The sequence below is a fragment of the Callorhinus ursinus genome, unplaced genomic scaffold (assembly GCF_003265705.2).
Source record: "Callorhinus ursinus isolate GAN/ISIS: 27379988/994484 unplaced genomic scaffold, GSC_fseal_2.0 scaffold15, whole genome shotgun sequence".
In the NCBI taxonomy this organism is placed as follows: domain Eukaryota; kingdom Metazoa; phylum Chordata; class Mammalia; order Carnivora; family Otariidae; genus Callorhinus; species Callorhinus ursinus.
The window spans coordinates 2,291,839-2,302,306 of record NW_027397077.1 but is presented as its reverse complement, the minus strand read 5'-3'; the positions used below and the strand labels follow the sequence as shown (position 1 = coordinate 2,302,306).

The 10,468-nt window shown below is 53.6% G+C and overlaps 1 protein-coding gene across 1 annotated transcript in view; it reads right to left on the bottom strand.

The window, feature by feature from the left end:
- SLC25A42 (solute carrier family 25 member 42) overlaps positions 1-7,451 on the bottom strand; it is a 28,166-nt gene extending 20,715 nt beyond the window's left edge. Inside the window, exon 1 of the mRNA XM_025885513.2 lies at positions 7,373-7,451. The gene's annotated coding sequence lies outside the window, so the exon portion shown is untranslated. The remainder of the gene's footprint in view (positions 1-7,372) is intronic.
- Between the last annotated feature and the right edge of the window lie 3,017 nt (positions 7,452-10,468).

The following is a 10,468-nucleotide window of genomic DNA, read 5'->3' as shown; positions in this document are numbered from 1 at the left end:
ACACACACACACACACACACACACACACACACACACACACACGCACTCACACGTGTGCCCGACTCCCTCAGAAGCTCCCTGGCCGGGGCCACCATTCCTGCTGGTGAGTGCTGCGTGCGCCACCCTGCGGGACGAAGGAAATGTTTGCACAAACGGGGGCGTTTCTCAGTTGATGGAGTTTACAAGCAGTGCCGGAACAGATCCTGTAATCTCTCAGTAAACGGAAGCCAATTAACATCCTATCTGCCTGTTGATAAAGGCTGTTTTCTTTTCCAGTTAATGGGCATTAACTTCTGCTATTAAGAGAGTGGTAGCATCTTACATAACGGCTGTGCCTGTTAACCCAGACCCGACCAGCTGTTGCGCGGCTCTCCCTGCTGCATTCCCTTCTACTCGGGCCTTTCAGACCGACTGGCCTCTGCAACCCTGTGCTGCAGTCTCTATGGGTCAGACACTCAGGCATTTGCGTCCTGCAAGATGCAGAACATCCTACTGTCAATCACTGCCCTGGGTCCTTGCAACACAGGGCTGCTGACACCTGTTACCAACTGCACTTGCGTGACCTACAACAAACCAAGGCCCTCAACACTACTCACAGCCCTCTGATAAGAGGATACACTTGTGTAAAACCCTCACCCCAAAAGTCCTGTGTTTTTGCCACGGGGAGCCTAGCACAGTGCTTGTATCCACTCAGTTATTTGCTGGATGAGGTAATTAATTTTTTGGACATACCAAGTTTTGCTTTGGCTGTAGTCTCTCCACCCTGTGCCTGGCAAACTCCTCTGCATTCTTCAAAGCCCTTCCTAAATGTCCTGGCCTCGCCTCCCAAAACTTAGTTGCTCTGCCCTATATTGAGCACTCTATGGTTCCCTGCTGCACGAGACGGGGCCACTTTCCACTGGCTTCCCCTGCTGGGCTGGGGGGTTCTGTGGAAGGCAATGGCCTGCGCTATGCTCAGGGTCCTTGCTTAGCAAGCAGTCAGAGGCATATACCTGCCAAGAGGGGCTTTTGCCATCTGTCTTTTGGCCCTTCGGGCACCCTTCCCATGGCAGCAAAAATGTACTTCTTCTATCCTGTCTGCCTAATTCCCCAAGTAGGAGCATGTACAGGCTCCCAGCCACACCATGCTGGTGTTATGGGAAGATGGGGTCCAGCTTGTGACCTTGGCCATGTTACTAAACCTTCCTAGGCCTCCGTTTCCATCTGTTACTATATTCCCAGGGTGGCAATGCTCAAGTGGGTCATGGGTGTGGGTAAGTATCATTCTGCCTTATAATAAGGAGTCAGACAGAGCTGGGATGGAGCCCATCTCACACCACCCGGCCCTACTGAGCAGGCTCCCCAGTTCCTAGATCTCACCATTCAGCCTGCATCCCCCATGCCAGGGCCTCTGAAAGAGCTAAGCATTGGTCCTGGGTGTCCAGCATCCCTCCACCCCTACTTTCTCCAGGTTCATCTCCCCAAAGTGTTAAACAGAAGCCAGCTGGTGGTGCCCTGCCGCCCACCACATGACAATGGTTTAGGAAGCACGTGCTCTGGCCAAGCGCCCTGCCAATGCCAGTGCCCCTGCCCGGCACCGCGGGCGACGATGTCTCCCACTCTGACATTCAGGGCTAGCCGACACTTGGCTTTGACCCGTGTGCTCCAGGCCAAAGGGGCTGCTCACAGCCCCCAAACCTATCCCTTCTTCAAGGCCTGGCTCCTACACGCCCCCTTGCCAGCCCAAGGCTAGACCAGCCACTGGCTAAGGCCTGACCAGTAATGGGTCCTGTCTGCCCATGGTGCTGGAAGCCAGGCCCGCCAGCCCTGCTCCCTCCTCTCTTCCAGCTACAGCATCTTCCTCCAGCTCTGACGTGCTACACCAGGGGGTTCTAGGAACACCTGTCCCAGAATCTCCAGGACACTTGTGCAGAATTCCTGAGCTCCTCCTCAGGCTTAAGTTGGGGCCTGCTACAGTGAGGCCTGGGAACCTGCCCTTTAGGACGAGGACAAATACTGCAGACTGGGTGGGGCTTGGGTCAGGACGCATGGCTAGTTAATCCTTAATCAAAACATATATATTGGGACACCTGGGTGGCTCAGTCGGTCATGCGTCTGCCTTCGCCTCAGGTCAGGATCCCAGGGTCCTAGGATCCAGCTCCCTGCTCAATGGGGAGTCCGCTTCTCCCTCTGCCTGCCGCTCCCCCTGCTTGTGCTCTGACAAATAAATAAATAAAACCTTAAAAAAAAAAAAAGAGAAACGTATATATTCTCTTTTTCCACTCATCCCATGGCAAAGGCACATGACCTAGAGATGGAATAACAGTGATGACATCTGTCGGGAGCACTTCATGGGAACATTTCATCAGGGAAGGCTTGCAACTGGTTGCAACTGGTCACAAGGTGTCTCCTGTCCTGGTCCTGGTCCCCTGTGCTGGGGAAGCAAGCACAGGCTGCTACGGGCTCTAAGCTCAGGCATGGTGACCATGCCTTGCTGGCAGCAGCCTCAAGGTGAATCCCCTCCTGTGCCTGTCATGGGCTCCATGGACCAGGTCCCTCAATCTCCTCTCAAGCTCAGTGCCTTGGGCCTCAAAATACCCAGGTTTTCTTGTTCCCTTTGCTTACAATGCTTTGCCATCTAGCTAACTCCCTGCTGGCTTTCAGATCTCTAAGAACCTTCCCCTCCCGGAGTTAGCATCCCAATCCTCTGCTAGAACTCATCAATTACAGAGCCCCAATCACATGGTGAGAGCCGATCCACATCTGCGTCCCCTACCCTTCTGAGCCCCAGTGTTTCTGCCTCCTCTGCACCTATCCCTGTCCCACAGCTATTTACAGACTGTAGAAGAACGGTATGGTCACCCAGGCTCCAGGCACCATGGTGGCGTTTCAGTGTGGCTTACAGACGCCCATGTCTAGCAGTGGCAGAAAGCATGAGTGCCACCAGTGACTTGCTTAAGGGACAGGTGTCTGGATTCTGGCTGACCTACGTCCATCTTGGCTCCCCTTATCTTCTCCCCTTGGTGACCCTTCTATAAACTGGGATGATCTAGGACCAAGCTCACAGTCCGGTAAGCACATGCCAAGCAGCTGGCAAAGAGCAAAACATACATATACATTCACTTGCCCAGGTCTTTGCTAGCTCTGGGCAGATGCCTCTGCCTTCCAGTAGGAAGGCAGGTGAATGAGGGGCTGCATGCTCCAACCCTACCAGCCCTGTTTTGCCTGAAACCGCAGAGGCAGCTAGACAAGCACTTCTTTGAATAACATCCTGGCAGAATTTCTGGCTTCGCAGCTGGAGGGGTTAAATGGTGTCCCCCGCCAAAGTTCATGGCCATCCAGAACCTCAGAAGGTCACCATATTTGGAAACAGGGTCTCTGCAGATGAAGTGAGTTAAGGATATTGAGATGAGATCATACTGAATTTATGGTGGGCCCTAAATCCCGTGATAGGTGCCCTTGTTAAGAAGAAAAACACACGGGGAAGAACGTGGGTGTGAAGACGGAGGCAGAGAATGGGATGATGTGGCTGCAAGCCAAAACCCCACGGACTGCCAAGAGCCACCAGACCAGGAGAGGGGCCTGGTAAGATTCTCCCTCAGATCCCCCAGTAGGAAATGACCCTGCAGTCTTAGTCTGTTTTGGCCAGTGACAGAAGACTGTAGACTGGGTGGCGTCTAGACAACAGAAACGTTACGTCTCACGGTTCTGGAGGCTGGGAAGTCCACGATCAAGGCGCCAGCAGACTGGGTGTCTGGTGAGGGCCCTCTCACTGGTCCACAGATGTCTTCTTGCTGTGCCTCACAAAGCAGAAGGGGTGAGGGCCTCTTTTATAAGGGCATTAATCCCATTCAGGAGGCCTCCACCTTCATGACCTAATCATCTTCTCAAAGCTCCACCTCCTAATGCCATCATGTTGGGGATTAGCTTTCAACATATGAATTTTAAGGAGACAGAAACATTCCATCTTTAGCTCCTGCTAATGCCTTGTTACAGCAGCCCCAGGACACTAACATGACTGGAGTCTAAGACAACACTCCTGGTACTGGCTGGTGACCTGCCCATGGCCCTGAGGTCACTCCTCCCCTCCCTGGACCTCTCAGGCTGCCCTACTGACACAGCTCCGACAGAAAACCTGGCTTCTGCTGATCTTTGTTGAGACCCTGGAATCCAAGCACTCAGCTGCAGCAAAAGGTACTCAGGGAAGAAAACAAACGCTGACAAGCATATTTTAAAAATAGCGCAGTGACCAGGGAGGGGCTGCTGGGGGCCATGTTCTACTTCTTCAACTAAGTGTTAGCTTTGCTATCCTTTACACTCTCTTCTCACGTGCACATTATAAACTTTTTATTAAGAAGTATCTCGCACTTCAAATAAAGAATATAACACATTTTTAAAAGAGCTGGTGTGCAAAACCCAATCAAGCGAATAGTTCTGATCATCTCAGTATTCCTCTAGTGTCTAACTGACAAAACAGAAGAACAAAAACAGGATGACAGGTGGGAAAAGGCCTGACCTCAGTCTGATGATGCCCTCCACCTGGCACCAGTAGTGGGAAATAGCGGACAACTTCCCCAAAAGATTTAACATCTGACTTATCTCAATCTCAACTGACAGTCAAGTTCTTTTGCCGGATCCAAGTGGAAAAACAAAAACTTAGTAACAGCCAACATTTTAAACCTCCCCTCCCAGGACTATGGCCAATGCCCATGTCTCTCTCTTGCAAGGAACGCCCCCGCCCCCCAAACCCAAGGTTTCGTCCAGAGCTCCACAGAGGAGGGACTCAAATATTCCTTGGACTGAACTTTAGTCCAACTGGGGAAAAGAAACAGATACAATGTTTAATCACCACTGCACAGGCCAGAACACCCAAGAGTTGACTAGAAAGCCCAGAAGTGGTGTTCGAAAAGATCTCTCGGGCTGCGCTTTACCTATCAGATTGGAGAAACCAGGACACTTGATAGTAACTGTTCTGGCTGCTGGGAGAGGAATTAAGCAATCCAGTTTCACAGCTGAGAGAAAACTGATGGCAGCACAAACTCTCTGGAGGAACATTAACCATTTCAATGGACATGCCCTTTGGCCTGGCCACTCCTAGGAAACTCCCCGAAGACCAGGAGGTTTCGGAAGTGTCTGGGCTCGAGCCCCACACACGTTCATTGCATTTTTGCTCATTCATGGGTCCATCTATTCATTTCAGCTCAGTTTGTAGGAGAAAATATGAGTGACAACTTCAACAGTCGTCAGTAAGGGACTGGCTATAACTCTGGCACACCCATTTGATAAAAATCTCATGTAAATTTATCAGGGGTTTAAAAGAGGTGGGGGATATACATCCCCTCCCCCCAAGCCATAGACTATCTCTGGAAGGAAACGGGGCAAGTTAACAATGGATGCTTCCATAAGGGTACCGGGTGCAGACAAACCTGCTTGGTTTTCACTGTATGTCCTTTTGTACTTTTTTTTTTTTTTTAACCAGGTACATCGATTACCTTACCAAAGTTTATATATTTGCATATGTGTATATATGTAACGTGTACACATTTGTAGTATATAAAACGTGACTACATGTACATATGAATGTGTATGTGTATACATCTACATCTACATACACATGCACACGCATAAACACACCCACTTTAAATGATGCCTTTTGAATGTGGACAGAAAACCCCACTGGCTTTCGTTTCTACAGGAGAAGGCGAAGGTGACATGACCCTCTGGCACATTCTGGCGGGAGAGACAGAGGGGGTAAGAGGTGCTATGCAAACCTTGCAGGAAACCGCACCACGTTATTACTTTTCCACAACAAATCTACCGTCTTCTATGCTGCACACTTGCAAATCATACTCCAGAGAACTTCTAAAGTTCCAGAAAAATCATTATTCCCAGCACCTCACCAGGCTCCAGTTTTACAGTTTGGCTCTAGGTGGCTTTAACATTAGTTCTCCTCACTCTGCAGAGTGTTTCCTTACTCTCTAGGTTTATCGGCTTTAAGAGCCCCAGGAGTTCTTGAGGGTCAGCGAGGGGCTTCGGTCTGCAAGAGCTGGGGCCAGAGGCTGGAAGCTGACACCTCCCTTGGGTGCCGCTGGAGGCACCTAAGGTGTTGAAGTCCCACTCCTGCAGTGTCCCCGCCCCCACCCAGCCCCAGGACACAGAGACACGTGCTACAGCAACATTCAGAGGCCGCCCCTTACAGCTCACTCTTTCCGGACTCAAAGTCATGACTCCTGAGGAACAGCTGCAGGGAAGGAGGGGGTCCCCTCCCCTGCCAGCCCCTCAGAAATAAGCACAACAGATGGGCAAAAATGGGGAAGGTCTACAGAGAAGGGTCAGCAATGCTCAGGGAGGGATGGGCTCTGCCTCCCCAGTTCAAGTCTCTTTAGGTTTGTTGCTGGTAAAATGGAGATAATTCTGGTTTCGCCTGGCCAAGGGGATTACTGTAAGCCTGGAAATCATTTTACAGACTGCCATAAACGAAAAGATAACATCTGGGTGGGCTTTTCTTTTGGGTGGGGGAGGGTGCAGTTATCCTGAGATAGCTAGGCTCGGGTGAATGTTGGGGGACCTGGGTGTGGAGGGGTGCGGTTCAGGGATTACAGAGAGGCACAAATATAGGGGTACATGTAAGAAAGTACGGGTGGGGGACAGACTGGGGATGTGTGATGGAAAGAGGGCCTGGAAAGGCACAGGGCAGGTGCAGGGGTAGGGGAGAGTACCTGAGGGCCCTGAGCCAAGTGGCTGAAGGGAGGAAGCAAGAGAGAGGGACACAGACCTGGATGTGAGCAAAATCAGTGAGGGGATATAACCCGGCCCAGGTGTGAGTGGGGGGCCACGAGTTCGGCATCATAGGCTCAGGCATGGGTGGAGAGGGTGTAGGCCCAGTGGCAGAGGTGGGGGTGCATGGCTCTGGGTGTGGCGGTTTCATCAAGAGGAACAATTTTAGGTGATGTGGGGGGTGTCCATGAGTGCGGGGGCGGTGGCAGGTGTGTGAGGGAGAATATTGGTGGGGACATGGACCCAAGTGCGTGTGGGTGTGAAGATCCAACTGTGCCGAGCGCCTGGAAACACGGCCCCGGAGATGTGGGGGATGTCAACGAGGTGGACAGTCTCAGGTGTATGGGGGGGGGTATTGTCAACAAGAAGGGACGTGGTGTCAGGCGTGTGTGGACTGACCGTGAGGGTTCAGATCCGGCTGGGAGGGTCCCCAAGGAACACCAGACGCGGGGTGTACGGGAGGGCTTTAACCTCTCCCTACCCCTGCGACGCTGCTGTCACGCCCTGCCTCGCCCGCCCCAGGACCCACGACAAGACCGTGCCTCGCCCTGGCTCGGCCCGAGGGGCGCGGGCCCCCGGACGCCTGCGCCACCCCGCGCCCTCTGCCCCGCCTCACCGGCTAGGACGCGTCGCCTTCACCACCACCGCCGCCGCCGCCGCCGCCGCCGCCGCCACCTCGGGCCACCACGGCCCCGCCTCGCGCACCCCCAGCGCGCGCGGCGGGAGGGGTTCACGCCACGCTCCGATTGGCTGCACGCTGGCCAATCGGTGTTGGGAAACACAGGGATTGGTTGGCATGAAACAGACGGGCAGCCCCTAGAGCCAATCACTGAGGGGTAGAGGCGGGCTATTGGGTGAGATCCCAGAGGTGGTCCCGCAGGGTGCGAGGTGCTGGGAGGTGAGGGCCGGGAGGTAGACGAGGATTGGAGCTCTGGCAGAAGACGAGCAGCCCTGATGACCAATCCCTGGGGGGGAAGGGCAGGGCTCCGAAGTGGCTGGCGAGGCCCGCGCGAGACGGAGGGCGTAGCCTAGACGGCGATGAGGATTGGCTGCGACGCTAAAGACGGGCAGGCCCTGCGGCCGGTGGCAGGGGCCGTCGGCGGTGTGCCTCCCGGCAAGGCAGCAGAACGCGGCGGCCGTAGGTGGCCTCAGACGCCCCGGGCGGGGTAACCTGGTGCTGTGTCGTAGAGGCTGGCCCTTGGACCTCGCAGCGTAGAAGCAGGACCTCCAACTCTGGCTGTGAACATGGGCCATCGCAGCTGAAAGACTCCTGGATAATTTTACATTCCTTCACTCCCCGCTATTTCCTTGCCAATGACACGGAGAAGGCAGACTCTCTGAGGTCACTCAGGCTCGTCCTCTGAAGCTCCAGGTTGTTGTGAAGATGTGGAAACAGGTGGAATTCTACCCATGAGCTTTGTGGCTTTCTGGAAGTGTTGGACTTTTCTGATTTCGAGCTTTCTCCTTTACGGGATCCAGTGACATCGCCATCCGGCCTGCTCCCGGATAAGCCTTTTGTGAATCAACTGAAAACTAACCACTATCTCATGAGGTCAAAGCGACCACTGGCCATATTTTACTGAAACCAGAGTGCAGAGAGGTCTAGGTCCTCACCCACAGCGCTTCAAGTGGCTGAATCTGGAGGTGAATTTAGAGCAGCCTGCTCTTTGGAAGTGGGGTAAGACAGTGTCAGGGAAGAGCCACCAGGGGCCTGAGCGATCTGGGTCAAATCCATGTCCAGCCACTGGCCCACTACATAACCTTGGGCAAGGTGGTTGTGGATCGGTTTCCTCAGGGACAATGATCCCTACACCTTGATCTTTCCTCTTTTGGGCTGCTCCCCTGGGAGAACTTATATCCTAGCCCTTGCCTTGACCTTCTGGTGAAAGCATTTGACCCTCTGCAGGACCATCTGGCCTGTGAACCTCAGCTTCTCCATGAGGTGAAGATCATGGGATTCTTTGCAGACAGATGCCAGCAGTTTAGAGAAGACACCTGCCATCCAGTGCCCCGCTGTGTCACTAGCACTCCTCCCAAGTCCACCCACTTCTCTGACTCACCAAGTGCACTCTCTTAATCTCCAGCGCAGAAAGGGTTACAAATGTTCCCAGATACTGACTCTTATTTCCTCTAGGTGCTGGCTAGGGTTGGTGGAGATCAAGTTCAGAACCAGGGAATGCTGGGAGGGAGCAAACCGAAGCTAGGCCTTAATAAGGGTTCACATTTCAAGGCTGGGCAAGCCCCCTGTGCTTAATCCACAACATCTCGAAGGGCTCCCGGTATGGAGGACTGGAGAACAGGGAAAACACTGAGGCTCACGCTGTCGATGTCACTAGACTGAGGCCACCATCTGACAATATTCCCATATTCCCACCTGGGCCTCTCTCCCATACCTCCCTGCTTCCCAGGTTTGCTTCCCAGCCAACTTCCAGGCCCTGGTCTCCATTCTGCTCCCTGGACAAAAGGAGGACACTGAGGTCTGCTAAACACCTAATGGGTGTCAGGTCCTTACTGGGCCAAATACCATCTCATGACCTGATTTCCAGATGGTGGGGGGAGGGGACAGCACCTACTCTGCCAATGAGAAAACTGATCCTCATACTATAAGTGTTTCTTGCTCAAAGGGCCGGAGGCTGGGTTTGAATCTCTGCTGTTTTTTACTTGCTGGCCACCAGACCTTCAGCAAGTGACTCAAGTTCTTTGCCTCAGTTTCTCCAACTACCTCCCAGGGTTGAAGGCAGCACTAACGAAATGAATGGAAGTAAAACACTCACAACTTCACTGGTCCACAGCCAGCACTTGCTGAGTGTTGGTGATGGATAAACTGTTCTCGGGGCCTGGTTTCCCTTTCTGTAAATAGCGCTTCATGGAATGTGGACATAGACCAACTATGGGTGGGGTTTGCCACCCAGAAAGGGAGATATGCTACAGAAGTCCCTACCCACAGCACCCACCTGCCAGGCCCTGGGAGGGAGGCAGCAAGCTCCTGGAAGGTCCCATGGTACCCCTAGGGACAGTGCCAACTGAGGCAAGGGTCAGGCAGCAGCCCAACACCAGGCTGCCTCTCCTGAGGGTGCCAAAGACACTGCCTGGGCTCTGGCTTCTGTTTGCTTGTCAGCATGCTGGCGCCGGTCAAGCTCCCTGCTGCCTTCCAACAATGGCCAGTAATGCCCCTTGGCATCAGCAACTGACACCCCCACTGTGGGCACTTCAGCTGTGCCTGGCCAGGGTGTCTGGGATCCCAGCTCTTCCGAGTCAGCCTGGCTAGCTGTGGGCAGGACACTGTCTCTCTGCCCCCCAGTCTCCTCTACCTCTCAGGGATCCCTGGAATCATCTGACATGATGGCTATGAGCCAGGCCTGGGCAGAGTGACAGGGCTTAATCAACAGAGGCCAGAGAGCCATTTGCCCAAGGTCAGGTTAGCAACGTTGGCAAGAGAGGAGGGGCGTGGAGGCAGGCCAAGCTGGGTTCTCATCCCACTGTGGCCCCTCAAAGGCCGGCGAGTCTATTTCTCATCTGGAAAATGGGGTTCGTAGGCCCTGCCTCTCAAAGATGTGTTCACAAGCCAGGACTCTGGGTCCTTCCCTGGCTGGAAGGATACCTGCTGAATTCAACAGTGATGTCAACCAAGCCCAGCTGGTTTCAAGGCAGTTTCACTCAGCCTCCCAGAGACTCAGAGAGGCTGCGTAGCAATAGAGGCACAGCCTGAATG